The sequence below is a fragment of the Sphaerodactylus townsendi genome, linkage group LG02, assembly GCF_021028975.2.
Source record: "Sphaerodactylus townsendi isolate TG3544 linkage group LG02, MPM_Stown_v2.3, whole genome shotgun sequence".
NCBI classification, from domain to species: domain Eukaryota; kingdom Metazoa; phylum Chordata; class Lepidosauria; order Squamata; family Sphaerodactylidae; genus Sphaerodactylus; species Sphaerodactylus townsendi.
The window spans coordinates 37,646,832-37,674,096 of NC_059426.1; the positions used below are offsets into that span (position 1 = coordinate 37,646,832).

At 43.1% G+C, this 27,265-nt stretch overlaps 1 protein-coding gene across 2 annotated transcripts in view; it reads right to left on the reverse strand.

The window, feature by feature from the left end:
- Positions 1-24,671, reverse strand: part of TANC1 (tetratricopeptide repeat, ankyrin repeat and coiled-coil containing 1) — a 178,331-nt gene extending 153,660 nt beyond the window's left edge. The window contains exon 1 of one of the 2 annotated variants that reach the window (XM_048483589.1): positions 24,306-24,671. The gene's annotated coding sequence lies outside the window, so the exon portion shown is untranslated. The remainder of the gene's footprint in view (positions 1-24,305) is intronic. The other variant, XM_048483590.1, reaches the window with a different exon arrangement.
- Between the last annotated feature and the right edge of the window lie 2,594 nt (positions 24,672-27,265).

A 27,265-nucleotide genomic window follows, 5' to 3' on the forward strand; every position in this document is an offset into this window, starting at 1 on the left:
TCAACTTACTGTACATTTTAAAGTAGCCTTTGGACAAAATGCAATGAGTTGCACACTAATAACTTGTTCCAAAAGAAATCTTGTCATATTCTTACACTAAATTGCCATCACATAGCACAGCATGTGGCAGATTTGCCACTGGATGGCCTGTGACAGTGCAAAGTACTTCTACGCAGAGAAATCAATGCCCCGAATGGAATGAAAAGCCTTGTAACCCCATCCACATTTTTACTGAGCTTAGATATGCAAACAAAAATCTCACAGCAAGAAGCACTCCGAATGCCATTATCAAAATCCAAGAAGTTGGGGGAAGAACCAGGAGTAAGGGAGGGGCCACATCTCAGTGGCCCCACACAGGCTTTCACGGAGAAGGGCCCAAATTCAACCCGGAGCATCTTTATTTTAGGATTGCAGCTAGCTGGTGGGGGAAGATGTCTGTCACTTGACACTTGCTGCCAATTGGAATAGAGTTTGAGACCAAAAAGCCACACCATGGTGCCCACTTGATCCTTAGGGATAAAATCTAAAGAATCTTGAATGGAACAGGAAAAAACCCCAGTAAAAATAACTTGAGGTCACTCCTTGCCAGATGACTACCAAAATACAAAATGTATCTCAAGCAGGTACTTCACAGTTGTGTACAATACATAAAGGACCAGAGACCCATCCTGACTCTGCCTCCTTTGTGAAGGAGGTGCATCTGAAGAGGCCAGGAAGTATCTGCAGGAATAATCTGCAGCTACTTCTACTGAAGACTTGAAATGTCTCAGTGTTTATATCTGGTCTTACCTCTTGTGACAGCCATTTTGAGATTGATCCCACCCTCCACTGAAGCCATTTTGTGCTGGGGTGCTCTACTACTCTTCAGAAAAATTCCAGAAACTTCTATGAATTTCAACATGGATGGGGACCCCTGGAGGAGACAATATTAAGTTAGTTGGACCGATATCTTGGTTGGTGTAATATAGTTCCATGACAGTGAGGATACCGGTTTCTCTTTGGGGGAACCCAATGAGGCCATCTCACAGAACTACTTAGAGCAATTTACCACTTCCATATCTTGAACTTTTTATTAACCAATACATGGTTTTTCCCTGTGCCGTTTTTGGTTGCTATAGATTTTCTATCTAAACTCCACACATACATGACAACAATATTAACAAAATGTTGATGTCTGCAAAGGGAAAGAAACCTAGCTTTTGGACAGAATGATGAGCATCCCATTTTATCTTCAGACACAAAATAATGAACTAAAGCCGGCACTGGAAAACCACAGAAGAGATGTATAAGGTGATGCATAAAGCTAACTGTGATATTAGGACACATTCTCCGGCTATGCATGAAAGTCTGGTTCACACCCTCATCTAGTGGGAAGATTTAAAAACCCTAAAGCAGGATTTCGGTAGTAATTTTAAAAAGTAAGTTTGACTTGCGGGCACAACCAACCACTTATCCTGGAAACCTGTATTTTGTTTTATTCTGTATTTTGTTAGGCCTGTATTTTGTTTTATTCTGTAGTAACTAGACAGTAATTCCACAGCATTTAATCCTGAAAGCAAACTCACAGTATGTTGTGTAAAATGGTGAGGCAAGTAAAATATAACTAGACAACTGAATTACTTGACTCAAACCCAATGCAGCAGTCAATCAGGCACTGGGAAAGAAAGGACCTATTCGACTGTCAGGTTTCTGTTCGAAACGCCACCAGAAAAGTGCCTTTCACAGTAATTCTGTTTTCCTCCAACCCAAATTTCATACCAAGACACCTGGCTGCCTATTAGCTTTTCCTGCCACTTCGAACCACAAATGTAACAACTGCCTTGGGGGACTGAGACCTACATGAAATACCCATAATCCTGACGTTGATTTTCACTGAGAAACAGGCAGAGTGGTGTTGAGAAGCAGCACTAAAGGTGGCATTCAATTTCTCCTTCTCCACAACTACAAATCCTGATAGAAGGAAAGGAGTGGGGGCCAAATACTCTGCTTCCACCAACTCATAAAATCAACCTCAACTGACCCTGCTAATCATTTCCAATGCATACTTCATGTTGGGGGAAAAATGGCTGCGGGTATGGAAGAATAAAGGATAAACAGCTGTTCCTGCCTCAGAAGAAAGTAGTAATCATTCTGGCTCCATGAACGATTCTTGCTTTCCGTTCAAACATCCTCCCTCTGTCTCTTGGAATTACTTCTGAATCTTCTAGCAGCTACTCAGTGTGGTCATGAATAAAAAAAGCTACAATGATGGAAATGGAAATCCTGCAAAAACAGGGAAACGTACAGTGTTCCAGAAGTAAACCAGTAGTATAAAAAGTGCTGATCACTAGCAGTCAGAAGCTGAAGTGAGAAGAGACTATGAAGGAAAACTAGAACCAAATGGAACGAGAAAGATCAACTACAGAATACCAGGATTGAAACACTATATCAAATGAAAACAAATGCAGCAATGTCACCAAAGCTGGAGCCTAAAAACAGCAACAGGTGGATGTGGACCAAATACAGTAGGAAAGAAAACTTGACAAATGAATCTGAAGGTTACACAAATTATGACCGCTGCCAGCACTCCAAACAAATTAGAATGTATTCCAAGGCAAGCTAAGAAGCAGACTGTGCAGACGATTACAATCTTTACTACAGCTACAAGGAAGAAAGTATAGTAAAAATAAGAACTTGGACACCAAAAGCTCTATGCACACATTCAGTTTCCAGTACAATATAGTTGAGTTTTACTTGTGAAATAGAGCTACTGCTGTCCCAAAGGAGACTGATTTTGAAGACTACTTCTTCAAATACACAAACAATCTATTTCAGGGAGTATCTGCAAGCCAGTTAAGGATATTGTTCTGATTTCCAGCAAAGGAAGCTTTTATAAACAGGAAAACAGTTGGTTCTCTTTCAGGCCATGGCTGAAGCCAAATGACAAACAGACATGTATGTAGGCAGGTATGGGGAAAGAAGGCAGAGACATCAGGATGTATAGACATCAGTGTTCCTACTGTTCAAAAATAAAAGATAACATTGCAATTTGTTATCTGTAGAGCCCTGTGGAACAGAGTAATAAGTTGCCACACTGTAATCTGAGCTCTGCTCACGACCTGAGTTCAGTTTTACTTAGCTGGCTCACGGTTGACTCAGCCCTCCATCCTTGCAAGGTCGGTAAAATGAGTACCCAGCTTGCTGGAACTGAAGTGTAGACGACTGAGACCACCCTGCAAACATATCTTGCCTAGTAAATGTTGTGATGTGACATCAACCTGATGCTTGCATAGAGGAACTACCTTCACCTTAAGTATCTGAATATCATATAAAGATTTCTTAAAGCTGAATCTATGTCCCTCTATCAAGAACATTTACCCCAATCCAACTCTGGTTGCATATGACCAAGTGTGCCAGATCCACATAGGCATCTAACTAACAGAACTGTAATGAAGTGTGAATCAAAAACATTCATAGCTATACTGTACCATTTTCAAAAACACACTCGGTCTGGTGCAACTAGTCATGCTAACGACATTAAAGCTGACCTTTCTATAAAAAAGACATAAACTAGAGACGGTTTCAGAGCATAGCTGTATTGGTCTGCAGTAATACCGTTATATTTGGGATCAGTAGAGTCTGACAAAGGGAATTTTGACTCTCAAAAGCTTCTATCCTAAAAATCTTGTTGGTCACTAAGATGCTACCAAACTGGAATCTAACTAAACTACAAACATTTAACTTCAAACATGTAACACTGTAAGCTATATTTATTAACCTGAATGTGTAGGTATTTCCCTCATCCACCAAACAATGTAGGTGCTAATTTTCCACATTATGGAGAAGCACTGACCTGGTCATTATCTCCTAGTCTTTATTTCTAGAAAATTCTGGACATTTAGTCATGACCCAAGTTACTCTGATTGTGTAACATTTAGTCATGACCCAAGTTACTCCTATTGTGTAAAAAGGAAACAAGACCAATTGTTATCGTTGCCTGGGCTCAATTGTAGAAAAAGGCAAGTCTGGCTGAAATGTGTATGTCAAATATAAACACTCCTTTAACAAAGTTCTAGCCTAACAGTGCAGAGAGTAATGGTTTTGACAAAGGTGGCATTTAAATAAGATTCTTATATGCTAAAAGAGAATCTGGACTTTTTTAAAATGCGGAAACACACTGTTTTAACTTTCACCAAAGAACGCACGACCACACTTGGATCTTTTAGTGGAAATAAGCATAGCAATTGCTCTAACATCTATATATTTAAAAAGCTAACAGTGGTTTTGCTGATGATAGTATAACTCAGTAACTGCTGGGCCAATTCCTCTGAAAATTCCCAGCCACTATAGTCAGCCAGGTGAAAGTGTTTTTAGATGTTCACATACCTGAAATTTCACACCTGGCCCACGTAAAACGCCTATTTCCTGGCGCTCCATGGTGCAGGACATGCAACTGCCTGTGTGTAGCTCAGGGGTAGGGAACCTGCGGCTCTCCAGATGTTCAGGAACTACAATTCCCATCAGCCCCTACCAGCATGGCCAGAGGCTGATGGGAATTGTAGTTCCTGAACATCTGGAGAGCCGCAGGTTCCCTACCCCTGGTGTAGCTGTCACCCTTAGAATGTTCGTACTGCTTAGAATGTTCGCTCTGATGGCCAGATATGAGCAGTGAAAACAGTACATAGGCAATAACTCGAGTGGAAGTGAAACTCATACACACACATATACAACAGGGAGAGGGAAGGGAGGGAGAGGGAGGGGTGGCATGCAAGGGAAGAGAGGGAGGGAGAGGGAAGGGACGGAGGGGGAGGCATGCAAGGGAAGAGAAGTGAGAGAGGGGAGACAGTGAGGGGTGGCATGCAAGGGAGGGGGCCCAGCATCTTGATATGACCCACCCACCCTAGTGGAGGAAAAGGGAAGGGAAGGAGGGGGAGGGATAGCATGCAAGGGAAGAGAAGTGAGACAGGGAAGAGAGTGAGGGGTGACATGCAAGGGACGGGAGGGAGGATCCAGGTACCCTAGATTCCCTGAATACTGCAGTTACAGTTAAGAAAACCAGGCACGCATTACTCAGGAGTAAGCTTGGTACAGCAACCATGACATACTTTGAATGGCTGCATCGCGCCCCTCAGAGGGTTTCCTCAGAAGCGACACCCATTGCCACCAACCAAACTTACTCCCAGGTAAAGGATCATGACCAGCCAGCCTAGACGTGTGGGAGGGGTGCCTTTCCATTCCCCCCCCCAAGGAATGTGGGCACACACATCAATGACATCGCACAGTATCAGGCTGCGTGTTTGTATGAGCACATACTGCTGGCCTCTGCAGTTGATTTGCTGCTACTGTTCTTTTCCCATTTCACCACAATAAGCCACAGCAACGGGTGGCTGGGCCCCACTAGTTATTTATAAAACTGGGATCTACTATTCACTTAAGTTAAAAAGCCTATTTATAAAAGTGAACACTGATTGTGTCTTAAGTATGTGTTTTTCTTATTTGAGCTAAATAATAGATCTTATTTTTCCATATACAGATAATTAACGTGTCCTCCACTACTGTTCTGATCCTCAATGATTAACACTATCCCCAACAACATGTTGGTACAAAATACATTATTTAATTGCATATATTATCACCTACCAAAACTACAGGTCTGTTCTTTGGGTAGCATTGTACCATTCCCATAACTAAATGGGTCTAATTTCTTCCTCACAGTTAGGCTCTGTAGGACCAGGTGCAGAAAGTATGCTGAGTAAGGATTAGGAGTAGGACATTACTCAGTCACTTCCCACAGACAAATTTCTGCCATCTGCCTCTATCCAAATTACCCATACATCTGATTGTTGCCAACAGTTTAAAACTATCTTCTTTGCTGACTACTCTTTGCTTTCACTTGTGATTACTACAACTATTTTCAATTATATACCAGTGTCCATCCCCCACCACCAAACCATAAGAAAAGATAGTGTTTCAGGATCTTAATTTTTAAAAATGCAATACACTGTAAACAAGCCATGCTATTTATTTATCATGTATTTACTTAAAATATTTATTAACCATCTTTCTTCCTTGCGGAACTAAAAGCAACTTTATTTTACAAATTAAAAAACTTAACAAACAAAAAAGCCAATATAAAACTACAGTGATAAAAACACATAAATCAAAATTTTAAAACTCTAGTTAGGTCTGCCAATAAAAAAGTACTAAATCAGTGAAATTCAGTCATAAATAGAACTCTTTACTTATTTCAGAAATTCATAAGAAAACAAGTGATCAGCAGCAAATGGAACACAACTTGAACAGAATTGAATACATACTTATTTTTCTTTAACATCTGCAAGTCCATTTTAGGAAGAAGATAGTATAGCAATACTTTGGAAAAATACTTATTGAAGTTATTCATTTACAAAGAATGTTAAAGTGCCTCTCTCTGGGTATTAAATATAAACTACTTTAATCAGGAGGTCAAGTGTGGATTTAGTGGTGTTGTAATTTTGCCAGGGACACAAAGGCAAGATACCAAGTTATCAAAACACAAATCATTTATAGCGCTTTATGAATTTTACATAATGTTAGTCCTGGAGAACAGGTTCAGCCTAGACAGAACGGGAACAGAAATGGAGTTTACAATAAACAACATAAATTATTTAACCACTCAATTCAAAACTTGGAATTACAAAGCATGTTTTTCAAAATGTGTCTCTTTATGAAGCCATGACACAAATAATCAAAGCATAGGAAGTTCAGTTTAGATGCGAAAATAAAATTCAAATATAAACGGAACAAAGGAAAAGATAGTATTTTGCTGAAGTGGCACAGAAGATCAGCTTCCCTGTCACAAACATTTTGTATCACCAGCCTCTCTCTAGTCCGCAATCCCACCTGCCTTTGGTAAATTCAGTGTTGAGCCTTTTCAGGAATACTATATGATAAAGATTAAATTATTGATGGCTTATTTCATTTTCATTTAAACATGACAACAGGAGTTTTGGGAGAAGAGAGAAAGAAGAGTAGATTTGCACATGAATAAAATCAAGTTGGTAAAAGATATAAGCAAGTCATCTGGGAGGGAAAAAACACAGTAAATTATGCAGTAATACTATAAGTTTATTTTACTCGCATAGCTAGAATTGAAAGCCTGCTTTCATCAAACTAAAAAAAAGGAACAGATAAACAGCTTGAAGAATTTCCATTTATGGGGCACAACCTTTTTGGCCCAACCCTTCCAGCCTCAGCGCAAAATGCAACTTCTGGAAGACAGGAGAACCCCAGAAATTACACCCCAGGAGGCACTTTAGGCTGCGGAAGGGAAGAGACAGGAAAGTCACACACTGTAGCCAACTTTTCTTTTGCCTGTGGATCCAAGCCAAAACTATTCACATTTAGGATAAATGAGTAAAGTACTTAGCACATGCGTTTATGCATCTGAAGCTACTAACAGGGCAACCCCCTAAGAAGAACACACCCTTCTAAGTCAACATCAGGGGGAAACTCTGGCCCTTTCCGCACGGGCGGAATACGGCGCCCTGGGGACGGCAAAAACGCTGTCCCCAGGGAGCCGTTCGCACAGGGGGCGCAGCTGCTTCGCAGCCGCGCCGCCCAAGCGGCGTGAAGCCACCATTTTCCAACCTCGCCTCCCCAGCTAGGTTTATGGAAAACAGCGGCTTGGAGCTGTGCGAACGGCGGTGGCTTGGAACCGCTGCCGTTCGCTCCAAGGCGCCTTCTCTCCCCCCATGTCCGGGCGACCACCTACACTGCCCATGACCGCTTGGCCGTCGCCGAGGCCTGAGGAGAGCAGCGCCCTCTGCCCCTCTTTGACTCCCAGTGTGTGTCCCTCTCTGGCCTCGGCTGACCATGCCTTGGGGAACCAGTATGGAATAGATCCGTCAGGAGGTTGTGGGACCGTTCATGCGAATGGTCCCAGAGGAGTCGGGTCAGCGTAGATTACCCCTTCCGTCACCATGCGGAAATGGCCTCTGTTGCTGCCCCCTTCTCAATAACTGGCTGGCTACTATGTGATACAGGATGCTGGACTAGATAGACCAGTGGTCTGATCGAGCACAACTCTTCTTCTGTTCTTATTTTCTATGTGCACTGAAGACAATGAACTTAGAATGATATAATTCTGCTCAAGACTGTATTGTAAGCCTGTCAACCAAAATTTTAATCAAGCAATTCCCAACCTTTTGATTTATTTAAACAGCACTGCACATTACCAGCCCTTCAGAATAGGTGCTTGAGATAAAGTGCAAGAGCTAACTAACAAAAAACTCCATGTTGCAAGAAGAAAAGGCACTCAAACGTTTTATTTTTTATTCTTTATTTCAACAACACACAAACAACAAGGTGTGCCCTTAAATCTCAGGCTCATTAACAAAAATTTGTCTTCCACCAATTTATTTTAATGTATTTATAACATTTATTAACCATCATACTTCTTTGCAGAACTCAAGGCAACTGTTGACCAAATAAGGTTTTAGCCAACTAATCTACCAACTAAACCAATTCAGTCTTCCAATTGTACAAATTTTGTGCATCTTCTTGGAATAGCAAGCTGGCAAATAATTTTTAAATTCCATTATAGCTAAACAGCATTTTATAAAAATTATATAACAGGACACATGTTCCATGTTCAGCTCCAAGAAAGCTAGCAGCCCAATCCAGATTAGGAGGGCGGGCAGGGACAGCGCCGGGCAGGGGCTGCCCCCCCTTTCCAAAGGACTCCCCTGCAGCGTGGAAAACCCAAAAAGAAAAAAAACCTGCTGGTGAAAATCCCCCATAGGGCATAGCGGAGATATGCCACAAAAAACACTGCATTCCTCTGATGCCACCACCATCAAGGCCGCGGGCAGTGGAAGCCAACTAAGGTCGGCTCCACCCCCAGCCTGCCCCCAGCCACACTGAAGCAGCTTTCTGCACTGGTGGGTCTAGAGACGGACTGCAGCTTCTGGGTTGAGTGCTGGAAATCCACATAGCGTCTGCCTGCCCAAGTAAGACACCTCCCACCCATGCTGGCACATTTGCCCCTTGTACCAGCAGCATGGACACCTACACCGACGCAGGGGTGCGCCAGCTCCAGAGATGGGTTCACTCCGCCCCTGGATTGGGCTGCCTGACATTCTGCATGGATTAATGGAATTCATTTACCAAAATATTTGAACACTGATGTATATTCAGCCTCATGCTACATAATTAAAAACTAATCCTTATTTCATGATTAATAACCTTTGGATTATAATGTATCTTATGATGTATCTATTTTTCTGATGCCATCCGCCGACCTCCCAACCACTTACCATCAATACACATATTATATCTTGCATCATTCCCCCAATGATCAGGCAGTTCGTAGCAAAAGGATTGTGTCAAGATGAGGAGGATGTTCCTTCACAGAAGAGTTATTTCTAGATTCCACCACCTTTTAGGTTGTTTTTAATCTTTGTTTTTTAGTTTTTAATATTAGATGCTAGGTTAATTTTATGAATTTAACACTTATGTCATGTTTTAAATAATGTGTGCTGCTCTGAGCCCGACGTCGGTTGGGAAAGGTGAGATATAAGTTTAATTTTTTAAAAATCTTAAATAGAAAACTATCTTTAGATAGACTTTTCCACAAAAAAAGTATTTTATTTAAAAATCCAATTTAATTTTTTTAATCCTATTTTTTTTAAAAAAAATCATTGATTTTTATCCATCTTGCCCTCATGGCCAGAGCCGAGGCCTTACGTGCCATTCAAGAGACAAAATCTGCTTTCTTATCCAAGGGATCTCTTATATTTCCCACTCCTCCATCAACTGAAAAGTCGTCGGAGGACTGCAACACAGCAACTGGGGGCCTACTAGTGACAACTACAGGATCTCCATGGTACGAAGCACAAGAGAATACAACTTCCTGGTGTAATTGGGAAACTGCATGTTGGCTATTAGTTTTTCCAATTTGGCCCTACCCATCCTTTTGAATATTTTGGAAAGGGGACTGCTTTGTCTGAAGACGTAGGCCTTGGGGAGAATTCCTTTGCCTCTTCTGCATCATACTGTTCCTTCTTTCGGTGCCCCTCTTTCTCTGGATTCTCAGTCAGGATTCGGGGCCATAATCGCCTTAGAAAGGGGGGACTGGAAGTCTTCCTGGTTAAAAGCCTTGAGGCTGTTCAACACTTTCCTTCTCAGAAGAGGAGAACTTCCCCTCCTCCTTGTCCAAATGGGGAAAAATAGTTGCATCATCGGTAACATGCTCAGGATAGGTGCTTGAAGGGAAAGCCTTCCTGGGTGCCTTGGTGGGCCAGATCAGTGGTTTCCAACCTGGGGTACCTGTACCCCCAGGAGTATGTTAAAAAAATATGCAGTAGAGGACAAAGACGTGTGTGTGTGCGCTATCCAAAGGCACTCCCCTGCTCAGGTTCCCTAAACTGTACCAGGAAACTCCCAGCCTTTGTGATCAGTGCAGAAGGGTGGGGGATCAATCAGATGCCACACCGCAGAGGAAGTGGCAGGAAGTGTGGTGTGGCTTCAGTGGTCTGCGTCAAAGGAGTCCGCAAGACTACCAAGCTGGGGCAGCACACTGTGAAGACACCTGAGGAAGACTGTGTGAGGAAGGGTGGCTTCGCATATTTCTTTTGGGGAGATGTGGGGTGGAGAACTTCAGAGATAAGGGAGGTTGTCACACAGAAGGACAATGTGTACCTCTGGGCTGCAGCAGAGCAGGGTGCCATCTCCTGGTTCTTCCATTCAACAGTGGGTGAGTTGCATGTATGCTCCTTTGACGACGCCTAAAAGGAACCTGCAGGGAAGCTCAGCCCATCGTTGAGTGGAAAGGCCTAATGCTGCAGCCCAGGTGCACCCATCAACCACCTCCACCTGACAGCCTCCCATGGGGCTGAGCGCCATAGTTGGGCCTCTCAGCTCAGTCTGGGGGGGAGTCTTCCTCCAATGCCACACGGAAGGCTGACCAAGGGGGGTGGGGAGATGGCAGAATCTCTTTCTCTCTCTCTCTCCTTTATAAAACAGAGTTGAGGCTCAGGTACTCATGTTTGCATGTAATGTGGATTTAGCCCTCAGTTCAGTTTCACTACCCTCATTTCTTTGGCTATGCTCCTTGACTTGGGAAACTATATAGGCTGAAAAACTGAGTTCTGTTAAATTACATTCCAGAGAACTAGTAGTAGTTTGTTTAAAACTTGTCATTAAGTATTCTGGGAGGTTGAAGTAGTTTCCCACTGGTTTTAGCATTTCTGTCTTCAGTGTTTGGTTTCTGCCCATTTATTCTCTTGCATGAGAACAATTAAGACTAAATGGCAGGAAGTCATTGCAAGCAGAGAACAAATTTGTTTTAAGATTATTTTTAATGTTGTGAGAATTAACTCTGCGATGGCTTGGTTGGTTATGAGAACAGTACTAGTATGTCAAAACTCTGATATGGAAGAGATTTTCCCTTGGCTTAATACTCTTTAATAGAGTTTAATAGAAATGATAGTATTGGGTCCTTTACCAGCTGGCAACACCATAAATTTAATAATAGTCTGAGTTATACATGCATAAGGGAAAACCATCTGGGGACAAAGTTACCAAGGAACATTTGTGGAAAGATATATGAATACATCCCACATTCTGTCCTAAGGAAGAACTATTACAAAATGCTAACTTGGTGTCTCAGCCTTCTTGCGAGTGGTTTTTTAAAAATTCTTTTTTATTAATAATAAATTTCACAAAACCAAAAAACATGCAGGGAGGTTCAAAACATAGGGTAACAGTAGAATAGAGAAACTTTAAAAATCATAACCTCCCTAACATTCAAAACTAATGAATCCTCTAGCAACTAAGCAAATGAAACCTTTATAAATTGGTTTTAATCCCATTATTGGGTCAGTTATACATATGTGAAATAACAGCAACTGAATTACAAGCATTTTGCTAATATGGGAGTACAGTTTTAGGGGAAAGGATTGCTAAGGGGTACACAAATGAAAAAGGGTTAAGAACCATTGCTTTAGATGTATTGTCGAAGGCTTTCATGGACAGATTCAACCAACTGCTCTAGATGTTTGATCTTTTGAGAAAACTGCCCTTCCTCAAGCCCAAATCGATAGGACTGAGAAAGAGATCTCTCAAGAAACTGCTGTAACTCCAAATTAGTGGTCTGTGAGACAGATGTCTGGAGGCACTAAAATCCCTCTCTTATGGCTCTCTGTATTATTTCTGATATATAAATAAATACATCCATGATCTGTTCATGGAGGGCCATCTGGGCTCCGCCCCAAATATTCTGGCCAGTTAATTGAAGGTATGATAGAATGGCTGGAAAAAAAAGACAATTGAAGTTAAATCCAATAAAGATGGAGGTCTTGATGCTGGGGAAGGGGGTTGCCAGTTACCGACTCTGGCAGTGCGTAATTGAATACTGCACAAATGGTAAGGAGAGTGTGTTCCTTGATGCCTCCCTGTCAATGGAGGCTCACGTGACACAAATAGTCCATGTGGCTTTCCAACATCTGCGTTAGGCAAAACAACTGTTCCAGACCTATCTAGTTCAGCAATCCATGCAACAGTAATGTCTGGTTGGATAACAGCAACTTGTCCTACACAGGGCTACCCTTGGGCCTAATCCAGGAATTCCAGATAGTGCAGAATGCAGCAGTGCGGGTCCCAACAGGGACCCCATGGTGTGCATATACCCAATTAGTGCTCCATCAGCTGCACTGGCTCCAGGTGTAGAACCAGGTCAGGTTTAAGATCAGAACCTTAACCTTTAAAGTGTTAAATGGGCTGGAACCCGTGTATCGATGGGACCACTTCTCCCACTATGTCCCTTGAAATCAGTGGGGAAAAAAACTGGCTAGCTTCAACAAGGGCCGGAGCTTTTTCAGCCCTGGCCCCCAGCTGGTGGTACGTTCTGTCTGAGGAGACCAGGGCCCTGCAGGATCTAGTGCAATTCCGTGGGGCCAGTACGACGGAGCTGTTCCACCAGGCATATGGTTGAGGCAACTATGGCTATGTTATCATCAGGTCCCTCCTCCTTCCCTTCCCTTTCTGCCTCCTCCCTTTCTGCTCTCTGGTTCCCGGTTCCTTCCTATATCCCTTTCACCCCCATCCCCCCCATATCCATACCCTTATTGATCCCCACTGCTAGAGCCCATCCAATTTAAACAGTAGATACCATCTTGGGTAGAGGGGCTTGGTGTAGATGAAGTAAATTGCCTACTGAACTGCTATATTTTATTTGTGTTATATTTTAAACCTAAATTTTAACTGTAAGTTTTAAATTATTTATACTGTATTTATTATATACTGTTTATCAAAGATTGGAAACTGCCCTGAGTCAGAAGAGGAAAAGGCAATATAAAAATCCCATGAAATAAATAAAACAAACATAAATGATACAAAATGGCCACCCATCAGAAGCATAGAATGGAAGCCCCCAAAGCCTTTATTTGGGGGGGGGGGGCTCTGTACATTACCCTCAGAGTCTTACAGATCCTTGAGCTTTAGCAAGGAGACCTTTTCCTGAGAGGTGGCCTGCCACTGTTACTGCTAGAGGATGAACTGGTTGCCTTCTAGGAGAAGAGGTACCTTTCTTCTTTGCAGGCTTTCTGTGCCTATTTTAATAAGTGTGGATAGCCATTTTCACTTTTCTGGCAGAGAGATTGTCCTCTGCTCCCCTTGGTCCTCTCCTGGACTACACAGTGGGGCAGGGGAAGAGAAGGAAAGACAGAAAGGCAAGGCAAGGGAATCTGAAGCGGCAAGAGCAGGAGAAGGAAGACAGGCTCAGAGAACGCTTCAAAAGAGGTCAGAAGATTCTACAGCAGAAAAGGAAACTGAAAAGTACTAAAAGGCTGCAAAGAGCTCTCTTGAGGCTCAGATCTCTATGCCAGGCAGAAACTGAACCACAAGTTTCCAACAGGGGTACAGGAAGTGGAAGTTTTAATCCTGCCTCTCTAGGCAGTCAATGGGAATAACCCTCGACAGAAGATGCTCTCCTTACCTCATAGCAGAAGGAACCTTCACAGTAAGTATCCAAGGTTCCATTCACTCCACATAAAGAGACATCTCCTGCAGGATATACTTGAGTAATGGCCAGGATACCTTATTCTTGTTCTAATTTACAATACTGTTTCCAAGTGTCATATTCTTATTCTCCTGCACCATAGGGAATGAATGTGTGAAAATATCATAAACGTACGCATACAGAAACATCTTTGGATCTATTCCTTGCTCTTGTTATGTCAAATGGTTGAAAAGGAACAAACCTGCAGCACAGGTCTCCAGACAGACAAAGAAGAAGAAGAGTTTGGATTTATATCGCACCTTTTTCTCCTGTATGAAGACTCAAGGTGGCTTACAAGCACCTTTCCCTTGCTCTCCGCACAACAGACACCTTGTGAGGTAGGTGGGGCTAAGAGAGTCCTGAGAGAACTGTGGCTAGCCCAAGGTCACCCAGCAGGAACGTAGGAGTGCAGAAACACATCTGATTTACCACATAAGCCTCTGCCACTCAGGTGGAGGAGTGAGGAATCAAAACCGGTTCTCCAGATTAGAACCCACCTGTTCTTAACCACTACACCACACAGGAGAAACCTGGCCGAGGCACAAAATTTTAAACTGGTTATGACTTCAGAGTGTGGTTAGACTTTTCTACAATGCTTTTGGGCACAGACTTTTACTGACTAGCCACTAGGTTGGGATTCTGTCCATATAAGCCTGCTCTTTCCCAAGAGTCAGACTAAATGATCCAACATCTGTGCACTACCAGAGACAGGCCTAACCATTGGGCCCTCTATTCTCTCACAGCCAGAGCTAAACTACACTGTCATGCAATAAGGAAACACTATCTTTTACTCTGTCTCCTCTTTTTTCTGAACCAGACAAGAGCTGTCCCTTCTCAGCTTCCTCTTTCTTCAAATATCTGATCCCGCTTCTTGAAAGTGACTGGATGCTCGAGCAGCACTCCTATTGGCTCATCTGAGTGGCTGATTTTCCCTAGAGGGGCAGGAGATCCTCCTGTCCATCACATTATTGGCGCACAGCTTGCCACCAGCATTGTACTTTTGTTGTGGCTTCTTTTATTAATATTTTTGTGCGTTACTGCTGGTTTAATTTCGTAGGTTGCAATGATTTATTTTTATTGTGTATAGTCTCGAGAGCCTCCTGACTATGGGTCTGTCTGGAAATAATTTAAATAAAAATGGAGAACCGCATGTTCTTGTATTTTGCCAGTTATACAGAAAATGGGTTGATACTTGGACACTCTGTATATCTACTCACAATTCTCTGCAGAAAGTCTAGTGAAATTGACCATGTTTTTAAGCCCTCCATCAGTTTCTTTGCAGGCTGTACACATAAAGTAAGCAAAGTAGAAACAGAATTTTAAAAATTCAAGCCTACACTGGGTCTATTGATAAGAGGTTCACCACCATAAAATAATCCAGAAGGAGACACTTGCACAATATTAAATCCCATCTTAAAAATTATACAGTTCAGAAAAGATTCCTTGGATGACTTTAAAGTGATGCCCTGCAATTCAGAGTTGCCATGGCATCAGCTATACAAGGCTCCAGCTAAGGACACAAAATGTCTCTTTCCTACAGGCAGTTATGGGAAGTTTGCAAGTTTGGATAAGAACCAAGTATGCTTTGGCTGCGCAGTGGACCTAATTTATCATCATTTGGACATTCCAGTGGTTAGCTAAACCAAGAAAGCAGAACAACTGGCAGTTTATAATATCAAGCAAGTAAAACCCCAGATGCATTGCCAAAGCTATACATTTGACAACAATTTTCACATTTTTACCATTTGCTTATTATTATGACAACTGTAAATAAATATCAAAACACCCATTTTTTTCTCCACTACTGACAGTCAAATCATAACAATTAGGGAAGTCTCAGAATAGTTGTGTATTTGGCAGCAAAAACCACAATCAATACTTCAGAGGAAATTCTGAAGGATATAAGATACCGTATTTATTTCCGTTTCTACAACAGGCTGGCTTAGAATGCCATGATTTGATTTTTTTAAAGTTCACAAAGAGTTTTTGGCTGACAAACAAAACTTCACAAACAACTGACATTCTCCGCCTAGTCCGCACACAAAACTTTTGTGACTAGATGAGTAAGTCACATTTAAAAATACTATAATGAGGGCCTTCCTAGCACTTGCACATTCTTTTTCTCCTGGCAATCAAAAGAACCCTGCAGTTAGAAAGAAATGTCAATTGCACCATTAGCAAAGTAGTAACAGGTTACCTTTTACCAAGCAGAAAACTCTACTTTCCAAGTATATTCCTGAAGTGCCATTTTAGCCTCTGGTACATGGCAAAGAAGAAATGGGGAAAAACAGCAGCAATCTGAACTCCCTTTTTTGAATCTCCAATAACATAACAATTTTATGTACCATATCAGTACTAGATGCAATTATTTCTTTGAATGAATGAATGAATGAATGAATGAATGAGCAAGATGAATGAATGAATGACCTCAATCATCCTCAAGGCCCTTCTCTCTGTACTCTCTTTTCTATCTCTTCAATATCCTTTTGAGATGTATGCACCAGAACTGAACACAGTACTCAAGTGCGGCTTCCACTACACGGCTTTATATAAGGGCAGATGACAATCCTTGCAGTTTTATTATTATCAACTCCTTCCTAATTATCCCCAGCATAGAGTTTGCCTTTTTCACAGCTGCCATGCATTGAGTTGACATCTCTACGGAACTATCAACTAAGACTTCAAATCCCTTTCCTGGTCTGTGACTGATAGCACTGACCCCTGTAGCATGTATGTGAAGATTGAATTTTGCCCCTATGTGCATCACTTTACATTTTGCTACATTGAACTGCATTTGCCATTTCTGAGCCCACTCACCTAATTTATCAAGGTCCGCTTGAGCTCTCAGAATCCTTTGTGGTTCTCACCATCCTACATAATTTGGTATCATCTGCAAACTTGGCCACCACGCCACTCCAACCTACTTCCAGGTCATTTATGAATAGGTTAAAGAGCACTGGTCCCAATACAGATCCTTGGGGAAACCACTCCCTCCATCCCTCCATTGTAAGAACTTCCATTTATACTCAATTCTTTGTTTCCCTGTTCCTCAACCAGTTTTTAATCCATAGGAGGACTTCCCTCTTATTCCTTCATATTGCTGAGTTTTCTCAACAGCCCTGGTGAGTGAACTCTTTGTCAAAAGCCTTTTGGAAATCCAAGCAAGTAGACAATGTCCACTGGTTCCCCTTATCCATGCCTGTTTCATACCCCTCAAAGAACTCTAGTAAGTTTGTAAGACAGGATTTGCCTCTGCAAAGCCATGCTGACTCTTCCTCAGCAGGTCTTGCTTTTCTACATGTTTAATAATTTTATCTTTAATGATAGATTCTACTAATTTGCCAGGAACAGATGTCAAACTGACTGGCCTGTAATTTCCTGGGTCCTCAGACTTTTCTAAAGATTGGTGTGACATTGGCCATCTTCCAGTCTTCAGGAATGGAGGCAGATTTCAGGGATAAGTTGCATATTAATGTGAGAACATCAGTTACCCCGCATGCTTGAGCTCTTTAAGAACTCTGGATGAATGCAATCTGGGCCAGGGGATTTGGTAGCATTTAGTTTATCAATGGCTGCCAGAACTTCTTTCCTTGTCTACCATTATCTTCGCCTAGTTCCCTGGATTCACCTCCTAAGAAGCTTGGTTCAGGTGCAGGAATTTTCCTCACCTTCTCTTGGGTGTGAAGACAGATGCAAAGCACTTCATTCAGCTTCTCTGCAATCTCCTGTCATCTTTAGCACACCTTTTGTTCCTTTTCATCATCTAACGGGCCTAATGCTTCCTTAGCTGGCTTTCCTGCTTTGGATGTATTTAAAGAACTGTTTGTTGCTGGTCTTGATGTCTCGCAGCCACAAGTGCTCCTCATAACTCTTTTTTTTTGCCTCCCTTACAGCTAACTTGCTTCTCTTTGCCACCATTTGTGTTCCCTTCTTTGGTATTCTTTCATCAGTTAAGTTGGACTTCCATTTTCTTAAAAGACATCTTTTTTTTTTCCTAATAATTTCTCAACCTCCCTTTGTTAACCACATGGTGGCTTTCTTTTGACTGGGCACTGCCTTTCCTAACTCTGTGGAACAACTTTCCAGCTGAGCTTTAACACTGTGTTTTTAAATAACCTCCAAGCATCTTGGACATTTTTTTTGACTCTCTCTCTTTGATTTTCCCTTTCAGCTTCTTAAGCACTATCCCTCTTCATCTTTGAGAAATTTCCTTTCTGGAAGGCAAATGTAACTACATTAGTAGTTGTCACTTGTTCAAGCATGCAGAGATACTCGAATCTGATACAGCATTGTGGTCGCTTGTTCCCCTATCTATTCAACAACACTGACTTCCTCAGCATTCAGGTCCTGGGTCCTTACATATAGAATTAGATCTAGGATCACTCCCTCTCCCTGGTTGGCTTCTACAACCATTCTGCTCTGCCACAGTCATTTAGCATATCCAGGAATGTTGTCTCTCCTTACTATGACCTTGAACATGCATTTTCCAGTTTATATGGGGATAGTTAAAACTCACTTCCACAATACCAATTATTTTGCTTTTGTTGGCCTCTCTAATTTTTTTTTTTCCATCTCAGAATCCTTCTTAGCGCTTTGGTCAGGGACGACATATATCCTAATGTTAAACTGTGCTGCACCCCTGGTATTGATATCCACAGTGCTTCTGTAGAGGAACGCTCCAGCCCCCGTATCATTGTTCTATTTTATGTGACACTATGTTTCTTTGATGTAGAGGGCCACCCCACCCCCAATACCTGTCCTATCCTTCCTGTAGAGCCTGTAACCTGGGATAACAGCATCCCACTGGTTCTCCCTCTATTCCAACAACTACATGTCTCTGTGATGCCCACTATATCAATGTCCTCCTTCAAAATTTGTACCCAGCCCCCATTTTAGATCGGACAAGCTTCTACTGATAGCATAGAGACACTTGTATACTCTGTCTCTGTCCCTAACTCCGATTTATGTGTTTTGCCCTCCAGCCTTTTGCTATGCTTCTCGCCAGTATGTGGTTGATTTAGAAAACCTCCCTCTCTGTCTGCATCTCCATGGACTTGTATTCGGAATCAAGTCACTCTCAGTTCTGTCGGCTTTCCCCTCATAAGATCAGTTTAAAAGCTGTTCTTGCCACCTTTTAATGTTGAGCCAGCAGCCTTGTTCCTCTTTGGTTAAGATGAAGCCTCACCTTTGTACAGGCCTCACCTTTATCCCAAAAGGTTCCCCAGTTCCTGACAAATCTGAAACCCTCTGCCTTACACCCTCACCTTCTCATCCACGATTGAGACCCTGTATCTCCGCTTGCCTAGCTCTCGCCTGCTGCGGAATAAACAGGTAGCATTTCGGAGAATGCCACCTTGGGGGGTCCTGGATTTTAACCTGTTTCCTAGCAGCCTAAATTTAGCTTCCAGAACCTCCTCGGGCTACATTTCCCAATGTCATTGGTACCAATGTGGACCACCACTGCTGACTCCACCCCAGCACTGTCTAACAGCCTATATCTAGACGTAAGCTGACATCCCAAGCAACTCGGGTGACCAGGCAGGCAAGTCACCAGCGGTCATCAATTTCTGTCACAACCCAACTCTCTATATTCCTGATGATCAATCACCCACTACAAGTGAGCCCCCCCACCTCCTCGGTGGGTATCTCAGTGCGAGAGGATATTATCTGACCACCAGCTAAGGAAGGGGTCCTGTATCTAAGGGAGCATCTTTCCACCTCCTCAGACTGGCACCCTCCATCACCCAGACTCATTCTCCATGACATCTGAAGAGATGTCACCTTGGGAGTGGGACCCGGCTGCTAGGTCCCTGAAAGCCTTGTTTGTTGCCCTCTCTGCCTCTCTCAGCTTCTCCAGGTCTGCCACCTTGGCTTCAAGAGAACGCACACGTTCCTTGAGTGCCAGGAGCTCATTGCAGCGAGGGCACACCCACGACTTCTGTCCTAGTGGCAGATAGTCATACATGTGACACTCAGTGCAAAACACTGGAAAGCCCCCATCCCCCTGCTGGCTTCCTGCCTTCATATCTATTAAAAAAACCACAATCAATACTTCAGAGGAAATTCTGAAGGATATAAGATACCGTATTTATTTCCGTTTCTACAACAGGCTGGCTTAGAATGCCATGATTTGATTTTTTTAAAGTTCACAAAGAGTTTTTGGCTGACAAACAAAACTTCACAAACAACTGACATTCTCCGCCTAGTCCGCACACAAAACTTTTGTGACTAGATGAGTAAGTCACATTTAAAAATACTATAATGAGGGCCTTCCTAGCACTTGCAAATTCTTTTTCTCCTGGCAATCAAAAGAACCCTGCAGTTAGAAAGAAATGTCAATTGCACCATTAGCAAAGTAGTAACAGGTTACCTTTTACCAAGCAGAAAACTCTACTTTCCAAGTATATTCCTGAAGTGCCATTTTAGCCTCTGGTACATGGCAAAGAAGAAATGGGGAAAAACAGCAGCAATCTGAACTCCCTTTTTTGAATCTCCAATAACATAACAATTTTATGTACCATATCAGTACTAGATGCAATTATTTCTTTGAATGAATGAATGAATGAATGAATGAATGAATGAATGAATGAATGAATGAATGAATGAATGAATGAATGAATGAATGTTTACGGTTAACAACCAGTAATACAATAATTCATAAAAGGTCAAATTCCAAATTTTTACAAAGAGGTAAAAAGTTAAAATAGAAAATAGAACTTATTTTAACATTCCTCTGAAAGAACTGATGGTCTCCTATCCACCTGCTTTCCTGTATTTATTTACTAAAACACAAAGTAGAGTGACATTACTGGAGATTCTTTGGTCCTTACCCAATAGCAAATAGTTCAATTGTTTCCTTTTTATTTGTTGTTTATCCATCTAAGATAAGTCAACAAGGGTGGATTCCGCACAGGGCAAATATAACAGGCGTAGGACGCAATACAAACTGATTTTTTGGAGTGGGGGGACTTCGCACAGGTCCTGTCCCCAAAATGAAACTACCCGTTTTGTTTCCCTCAAACCAGGATTTTTGAAAATCGCTAAACCAGCGATCGTTTTGCAAAATCTTGGGTTGGAGCAGCTCCCATGCAAATGACCAGGCAGGGGCGCTTTATTTCCCTCCCTTCCACCATGCCGGCCACAGTCAGGAAGAATCCACCTGCCACAGCAATACGTTCGTTACTGCCCTGCCGTTGCAGGGAGGCCCCCCTTTTTTATTTTGCATGTTGCACATGCACGGCTATGTAGGCGCAGCCAATCGGATTGTGGGACAATCAGCATGGCTGCAGGAGTTCATTTCTATATGCCTGTGCAGCTATGCATGTGTTGCAGGAAAGAAACAAACAAAAAAGAGAAGTGTCTCCGTGCAAAGGCACAAAAGCAACCCGGATTGTTTCCATGAGCTCCAATCGCTACCTGCACAACACACATGTGAACGGGAAAAAGGAAAATGGGCTCCTTTATGACGACTGCAGCCACTTATAAATTTGCTGTGAGGAATCGACCCAGGAGAGCCATATAACACAAAACAGTAAGATAGGACCATTTGTATACAGTGGGAATTTGGGGTTTTTTGCATGTATTAATAGTAGGATTAGTATTAAACCAGTGGTAGTGTATTAAGTATTAAACCAGTGGTAGTGTATTAAGAATTAGAGAATAAGGCCTGTTCGCACATGCAGGACAATGAGACAGAAGAATGCTGAGACGTTGGTGTGGAATGTACTATTTCTTACTCCTATTTCTGATATGGGATTCCAGTTTTGAATGTTCCTTCACATAAAAGTTATAACAATGTGCAGGTGTGCGATCAAGTCCCAACTGACTTGCAGCGTCCCCATAGGCTTTCAAGGCAAGAGAGGTTTGGAGATGACTGAGAGAGTTCTGAGAGAACTGTGACTGTGCAAGGTCACCCAGCAGGCTTCATGTGGAGGAGAGGGGAAACAAATCCAGTCCACCAAGTTAAAGTCTGTTGCTCATGCAGAGGTGTGGGGAATCAAACAAGGTTTTCCAAATTACAGTGCACTGCTCTTAACCACCTATGCCATGATGGTTCTGTTAATAATAATCCATACAAACAGAGACCTAGAACAGGTTCTACTCCTTTCTTTGTAAAAAGTCTCCTTGTAAAGGAAAAAGGGGAAAGTATAATCTTTCCTCTGTAGTCTATAAATTGGTAAGTCCCATTCTACCACCTCACTCTCCTGCATCTCGAATTTATGTCATAAAATTGATAGTGGATTGACAGAAAGTGGCATATTTAATTATATCATCTTCAAGACTGAAAAAAAATACCTTAAAACTGCTGATTACTTCTGATATACTTTTGTTATGCATACGCTCAGGCTAGTATTTGTTTTAAAATTGCTCAGATATAAAGTTTCTATGGCAAGATTTGGCAGATACAGAGGATATGCTGCATCATGAAAACTAGATCAAGGTGCTTACAAAAAAAAGTATAAACACATCAAATCGTGTCTTATTTCCACCAATCTCCATTGAGCAGCATGAGAGAACTAAGCACATGTTAGACCAGGCAAGGAAGAATCACGGGGACTGATCTGGAACCACATCACTCAACATTACCGCATGTCCAAACTGCCTGCCACAAGCAGAAAACAAGAATAAGCAAATGGAGACAATGCAAAGTTACTGGTAGGACAAGAACACCCCTTTCTAGAAAAGGATAGCCCAGTAACTCAAGCAAATGAGCCATTCTATGCAACACAGAAGAAATAGGTCTGATGACTTCCTAGCTCAGGGCTGTAATTTTAAAGCAGTGATCACCTGAGAAAATGACTAACTTTGAATATTTCTTCACATACTGTCCCACATTTCCCCACCCTTGTTCTGGGCAGCTCCTCTATCACACTCAACCTTTCTGGCTGTTAAGAGCCAAGACATCCAAAGCAATAACAAGCCATCTGACTCTGCACTATTTTTTACTTTCCACTACAGATTTCTCAGGGGAAAAAACTGGTTTTATCAAGTCTTCCCAGAAAGGGAAAAAAAACAAGGCTTCCTTCATGTTTTGACTAGGTTTCTTTAATGCCAACACAACACTTGCATTAATCTGAAGAGAGATCCTAAATAAAGTGCCTGCCATCCCTCACCAAACCCAAACTGCCAAAATAATTTGTCTTGTCCTCCAAGAATCTAGAATGTTCTCAGGAGAAAGAGCATTTGCACTTGACACTTCCTTCTTTGCCCCATAGGTGAAATCTCTTGACAGTATCAACAAACTTAGATTCTTCCAAGTATGCATTTTGCAGGGGGGGGGGGGAGCAAAAAAGGTATGTCAACTACTTCCATCTCAAAAGGTGCGAAATACAGGCCAAGCCTCCACCATCAGTGTTGAATTCCAAAGAAAAAACTGTAGGGCATAAAAGCCTGGCAGGATATTACACTTTCCGACATCAAAGTCTTGTCTCTTACTTAATCTCAGACCCTTTTGCACTTATTTATGTGGAGGGAAATACACTCCACATGCTCAGAGGTCCTCCATTAAGCTTGCAAATTTCAGTGTTTGAATCAGAAGTAGTTGATTATCCACCAGATGACACAATTCTCCAAGTGGTGCCACTTGCATGTAGAAAGCAAGGACAAAATACTCATCGTGTGCCAAGTACAAAAAAGTATGGCCCACAAATGATCATGTACCTGCTTTTCTCCATGCCCAGAAATGTCTGCAGAAATATCCAATATGAGACGACCCTCAAAGGATACCCGCGCACCACTTATTCGTATCTGCCCATAGATCTTTGACAGCATATTTTAGGACTCTTGACCAGCCCCAGAAGCCTAGACTGATCAAAGCCTTATCCCCCACTTCCAGGGCAAAAGACCCGTTTTCTCGTGCAATGCAACTCACTGGGTGTAATGCAACTCATTGAGTGCCATGCACATACTCCAGACAGGCTCACTCCTCCTCGCTCCCGGGTGCCAGACTTGACTGCATGCACTCCCGACCTCACATTCTCCCCCACCTAACACCTACTCCAGCCCCGCCACACTCACAAGAGCATCCGGCCACAGAGCGACCTTCCCAACCTAGCAAATGCCACCGCGCACAGCTTCCCTCTTCCCCAAGAGGCTCCCCTCCAAGGGCGCGCGGCTGTAGAGCAACTGTGAAGAGAGCCGAGGGAGGGAGGCAGACATGCCCATGCACATTCCCCAGGCGGAAACTTCGGCTCCCACTTTGTTTCCACCCAGGGGAGAAAGAGGGAAGAAGTCCCTGCAAACACAGTCGGGGGGGGGGGGGGCGACCCCCTCGACGACGCGCACTTACCCGCCTCGCTGGGAACCGCGCGCCTTCGAGGCGCTTCAGGTTCTCCGGGTGCGCGTCCCGAGCGGGACTCTCCTCGCCGCGCCAGCCAGCAAAAGCAACCAGGATGAGCTCATTGGGAGCAGGCGGCAGCAGTCCCCGCCCTCCGCATTTCTCCCTCAGGCCGCCTTCCCATGCTGGGGGAGGGGAGGGGGCCTTCCAGGTTGCCACGGAGGTCTGGCCGCCTCCCCCACACCGTGCCTGGGCTGGACCTGGAGCCCTGTTGCCAGGCTGTGGGGCGCGGCCGACCTACTGTGGCAACCCCTTCCTGTCTCTGCTCTTTTCCCTCGCCCTGTCCGTTCCTGCTTGCAGCCTCCCCCCCTTCCCCTGAGCGGCCAAAGTTCCTGTTGCTTGCAAGGAGGCAAAAAAACCCATCTGGGACCAATTAGTTGAAAGGGGCGCAGCAGGACTGCCGAGAGAGCCGGGCAGTCGGACTCGGCCTTTGGCTTCTGCTGCTCCGTTTGCAGGATCAAGCTAGGGGAGAGACCGGGGGGCATGGCATTCAAAGAGATAAGGGAGTTGCCTGGAGTCAAGCAGCGGAGGGAGGGAAATACAGCTTTCCCCAGACTAAGCGACCTGTGCCTGTTATCTGAGCTTTATACGTATCGCTTGCAGACTGTCGATGGTGTTCCTACTTCAAAGCAGTTTGTGTGGAGCTTATAGCAACGGAGCATGTGTTTGTTTAAACGGGGTACCTGTGATGTTTGTGTGGCGTGTTGCAACCGGTAATGTGGCTTGCATGCTCTGCGAGCCTAGTTCATTGCTTCAGTCAATCACAAGTTGTGTTTTCTCTTGATCCGGAGGGGTTTACATTATCAGAGGGGAGTGGAACTGTTTAAAAGTAAAGGAGGCTTAAAAGGTATACTTAATATAAAAATTGCTGTCAAAGGAAGAATCTTCAAGTGTTATGATAAAATTCAGTGTTGATGGGTTATAATCTGCCTTGAAGTGACTTGGGGGGCGGGGTCCTCCACATAAAAGTATTTTAATTCACTTTTTATATTCTGAGAAGACACTTGTTGAAATATTATACCCACATATTTCCAAATATTTAAAGGCTGCTTAGTTTAACATATTTTATTACAATTCAGAGAGTCTTTTTGTCATTAAAAAAGGTAAATGTGCAAAAATTTATTTGTTTGCATTATTGTTGATCAATATTACTTTTGCGGTAATGGGAACATTACTGCATCAATATTACTTGAAGAATTCAAAACATAAGTCAGAATGAAATCATTGCCAGTGATCATCTCAAGCGGGTGATACTAACCTCTGACTCACAATTTGCCACAATGCTGCTAAAGAAAAAATATATAAAACTCCCAACAGTTTTAAATATTTTTTTTAAAAAATCAAACTGACCTCACTTGCTCTATTTTGTTTTAATACTTTTTAAAACAGTTCTGAATATTTTAGGTATGTTCATCAGTACAAATTGAGATGCTAAGCTTTTGACTATGCATTTCACAGCTCAACTGTCACTCTTGGTTTCAGAATAATAATAAATATAAAATCAAGTTCTGTCACAATGCAGTCTTAGCATTCTTTCAGCACTGCACTTTCTTGAGGTCACCAGGTTCTTGAGGGCTTTGGAAGTTCTCCCAGAATTACAACTAAGGGTTTAACTAAATGTTATATGTGACCCAGGTCAGGACAGAATATCTGGGAACAATAATTCTCGTAATATCTGGGAACAATAATTCCCCAGCACTGCAGGGCCTTTTTCTGCTTACAACTGTGGTACAAAGAAAGGAGGCTCTTCAGTTTTCCCTGTCACACCATTTTCCCAAGTCAAAATTGTTGGGGGAAGCCACGTTTTGCAGTTAATATACATGGAACCCCATGACAGGTCAAACAGACTCCAGATTGGGTCTTTCTGCTTAGAAAAACTACTTAGGAGGGCTGAAGTTCCTCCTTTTAAGTTGTCCTTGTGATCAGAAACTGGCCCTGTTCCCAGATGTTATATGTACTGTGAGTCATGTTAGGGGATGCCCCATCCAACTTGGTTCACACATAATTGATCCTTGATCTCCAAACCATAGAGATTAATTCCCCTGCAGGAGAACAAAGCTTCTGAGTATGAACTCTTATGACATCACAACCTCATTTTGCCCCACACTCTGCCTGTCCAAACCTCCAGGAATTTCCCAATCCAGAGTTGGCAACCATAGGTTTGCTTTCAGTTTCTTTTGTATCGTGAATAATTATTAGGCTTGGCTTTGGCACCTGCTTCCTAGGTGTTGCATGGTTCCTGCTAAACAGCTGATTCACAAGTGGAGGTTCCTTAAGGAGTCAAACATCTCCAATCAGTAGTCAGTCAGGCAAGGACCATCCCTTATGGTGGCCACTCAAACATGCCTCAAGAGGCATGGCTTGAATCGGGGTCTGCTCCACCCCTGCCAGTGGTGTCCCAAGTTTTTATAATGCAGTGTCTTCAGTCTCTCTGGCTGTTTCCACACAGTCAGCTGAGCGGGGGTGCATCAGCATAGTTCATGCCGATGCACCCCCCTGGTTCCGTTCGCATGGACGGTCCCACTGGGTGCGCAGCCGACGGCACAGCTTTCTCACAGGCTGCATCATCCCCAAACAGCTCTTACCTCCTGTCCCCTTCCATCGCGTTGTGGAGGCCAGGGGACACGCCCCTGTGGCCAGAGCAACAGCTTTGGCGTCGGAGGCTAGGAGGCATGTCCCCTGGCCTCCACAACACAACGGAAGGGGATAGGAGATAAGAGCCGTTTGGGGAAGGAGGAGGAAAACAACGCCTTCCACCCGCTGCCAGTGGAAGACGCTGCTTTTGAAAAACCTTGCTCATTGAGTGAGGTTCAAAAGCAGTATTTGGCACGAATACGGCGCTTCTGGCACGAATACGGCGCTTCTGTGATGCTGTTTTTACCATCCCTACGGCGCTGTTATTGGGTTGTGTG